The sequence below is a fragment of the Austrofundulus limnaeus genome, unplaced genomic scaffold (genome assembly GCF_001266775.1).
Source record: "Austrofundulus limnaeus strain Quisiro unplaced genomic scaffold, Austrofundulus_limnaeus-1.0 Scaffold85, whole genome shotgun sequence".
NCBI classification, from domain to species: Eukaryota; Metazoa; Chordata; class Actinopteri; order Cyprinodontiformes; family Rivulidae; genus Austrofundulus; species Austrofundulus limnaeus.
The window spans coordinates 2,027,614-2,030,900 of record NW_013952487.1 but is presented as its reverse complement, the minus strand read 5'-3'; the positions used below and the strand labels follow the sequence as shown (position 1 = coordinate 2,030,900).

General features: G+C 38.2%; 1 long non-coding RNA gene across 1 annotated transcript; it reads right to left on the bottom strand.

The window, feature by feature from the left end:
• Window positions 1-299: 299 nt before the first annotated feature.
• Window positions 300-1,002, bottom strand: LOC106519937 (uncharacterized). The gene is made up of 3 exons (XR_001310491.1): window positions 988-1,002; window positions 710-955; window positions 300-412 (listed from the first exon to the last, which is right to left on the bottom strand). It is a non-coding gene; the product is annotated as an uncharacterized LOC106519937 (long non-coding RNA).
• Between the last annotated feature and the right edge of the window lie 2,285 nt (window positions 1,003-3,287).

The following is a 3,287-nucleotide window of genomic DNA, read 5'->3' as shown; positions in this document are numbered from 1 at the left end:
GGAATTTACGCAGCTCATTTACACACTTTTCCTGAAGATAGAAGAGTTTGTTAAATCTGATGTGACATGTTCGTACGAACCCTTTGTACGAACAAAAGTAAGAGAAATTTAGGATAAGAATATGTTCATTCTTATATGTTCATGGGCTGGGTCCTCAACTGAGACACAACCATAGATATATGTTTTGTAGAATTCAGTTGAGACTACAGCTTCTTATAAGCTCTCATTGAATCTTTAAGTTTTTAACTCACACACATTAAAGCCTGTAACTCCAGCTCCTGCAGCAGCTCTTACCTGGGGGGGTCCCATGTGGGCCCTGCAGCTGAGAGGCTCCAGGTCAGACCAAGTCGTTTCAGCAGCAGGAAGCGTGCAGAGGAGCAGGACATGATGAAGTCCTCCTCATCCTCATCCTCTGACCGGAGGAAGAGCAGCAAGAAGCAAACATGGATCAATCAGAACCAGTAATCACACAGTGATCAGTTCCTAATCACTCTAAACTGGATTAATCCCAGCCGGTCAGTGAACGCACCACAGCTATGATGATGTAAAAGTCCCTGAACGCACCATGAGCTGAGCGGTGATGTGTTCAGGTTAAAAGCTGTTTCTGTCTCCAAGTCTTTAAAACACTCAGATTCTTTATCAGGTACGAATATTTCACTGAGCAGCCAATCAAAACCCTTCTGACAGGTAGAACAATAAACAGACTTACCTGGACCTGGGCTGCTGGAAAGGTTCGGTTCTGTTAAAGATATTTTCTTACTCAGCAGCAGAGGTGAGTCAGGAGCCTATTGGACCGGAACAGAACCGGTCAGAATCTTCGTGGTTCTGTTGTTTGTTTATCTCCTGGGTTGGTTCTGCTGTGATCCCGGCTTCTTCCTGTTCTCAGCGGGACAGAGAGCTGTCTCAGAGCGGTCTGCTGCCACCTGGTGGCCCGGAGGTGAAACACTGCTGCCACCTGGTGGCCCGGAGGTGAAACACTGCTGCCACCTGGTGGTCCAGAGGTGAAACACAGGGTCCAGAGAGAGTCCTGCTGCAGACAACCCATTTATTCTGGACCTGTTCTGTCACAAACACACTTTGGAAGCAATGTAATAATTTTATAATCTGTAATACTCATTTGTCGTTAAGGTATGAAGACATTATTTTTGGTTTTCATAGAAAATAATAATAATAATAATAATAATAATAATAATAATAATAATAATAATAATAATAACTACACATGGGTTTTTACGATGTAAAAACAAGTGTGCATTGCCTCATGTCACTGCCTGCAGCAATGGACTTGCAGAATGAACTGACCAAGTTCAAATGTGTTTTCTAATCAAGTACCAGCTTGTGGCTGTCAGCAGGTGTTTGTAATGAGGGCAACAGTGTGAAAATATGAAGTTAGAATACATTTTTTGTTAAACTTATTGTAGCTGGGATTTGAACCCTGATCTCCCACATGAAAGGCTATGGCAGTAACCACAAGACCATTGGTGCTGTGAGAAAATACAATCCCAGTGTTTTTTTCTATGTGTGTAGAAAGAGGCAACATTGCCAATGACGATCATTGACAAAGAACTGTGTAATATTACAACAGTAGAGCAATATTATATAAGATGTTTATGCTTATAAGACACTGATATAGTAATACATTAAATTACATATATATCAATATTGTAATCACTGCAATAATTGAGATTAAATATAATAATTAAACTATGGTGCTGTTCCATACTGAGTAGATACAGCAGGGGGCAGTATTGGACCAATACAAGGTCCATTGACTCCCATTATAATGTATTAAACATAAATATTTCAAAAACTATAAGTTGTACAGGCACCAAAAGGCATAGCCATCATTTGGCACAGGAGCTTTACAGATATAAATTACAATGGCAGCTCTCGGTCAAAGTATGCAGGAGGAGAAGCATGGCAAATTTGAGACGAATTGGATGGGAAACGAATCACAATAGTGTGCATTGCATTGGCAATTTATCAGTGTGCATTGCATTGGCAATGCACACTGATAAATAAAATATCAATTAATCTAATCATATTTGGCAAATTCCATTTTCACAAATGTAAATTTTTGTCATCTTCACCTTTTGTCCAGGTTTTATTAAAGAAACAGAATTATATTTATGCACTCTCTCTAAAATTACCAACAAAAAAGCGACAAACACGTATGAATGCTGTAGCTCTTTGAATGTATTTGATTTATGATCTTTCTTATGTACTGGATGTAAAAACCTACCTGTCACAGTTCATTTTGGTTTTGTTGTTGCTTGTTCTTATTCTCCTGTTCTGTTTATATATTCATAATTATATGGACCTGTGCAAAGAATTTGTCAAAAATTTAGTTTTTTTAACCATCAGAATAATAAATAATTTAATTAATTAATTAATTAATTAATTAATAAAGCCTCCTGATGTCTTTCACTGCAGGACTCGTGTTCAGAGAAATTATCCAAATCAAACTAAAAGTTTCTGAACACAAACTGAGGATTTGATCCAGATTAAAACAAGGATTGGATTAACAGATGATCTAGTTAAATGTATTTATATTCTGGTTTTTTATGATTAATACTATTTGTTGCTTGAAAAAAGAGTAAGCTTGTTTATTAATTTGTATCATTTTTTTTGTCTTATTTTGGTAATTGAAAACTTATTGACGATATACTGATTTAAACCATTATTTGATTAGTATTGTTGAATTTAATGGTATATTTGGAAATGGGGGCAGATATAAGATTTTTCTTTTTCTGCCCTTCATTTCCTTTTATTTTAATTCATTTTAATGTATATGTGTTTGAATTTTTTTCTTGTTTTCTCTCATTTTATGCTTTTAATGTATTTTGTTTAAATGAAATGAAATGACTAGGCTAAACTAAACCATGGGCGCAGTTAGTACGGGGGACGGGGGGGACATGTCCCCCCCAGATTTATAGTGACCCTGATCTGTCCCCCCCACTTTCCCTGATAGGATGAGAAAAAATCTGATCAAAACTTATGATTACCGTTCTGTTAGTTCGCTGACGCTACCCTAACCCACAGAGGAGCAGCAGCAGCAACGCGGGTAACCCTCTCCCCCCTCCCTTCTCTTCCCATCTCTCAGGCTGTTTCACACAGCGGAGCGGTGCAACACACACACACACACACACACACACACACACACACACACACGGGTTTGTTCTTTATTCTCATGAGGACTTTGCATTGACTTCCATTCATTTACCGGTCATTTCTACAACCTGACCCAACAACAGGGACCGGGCTTTTTGTCCCCATAAGGAACAATG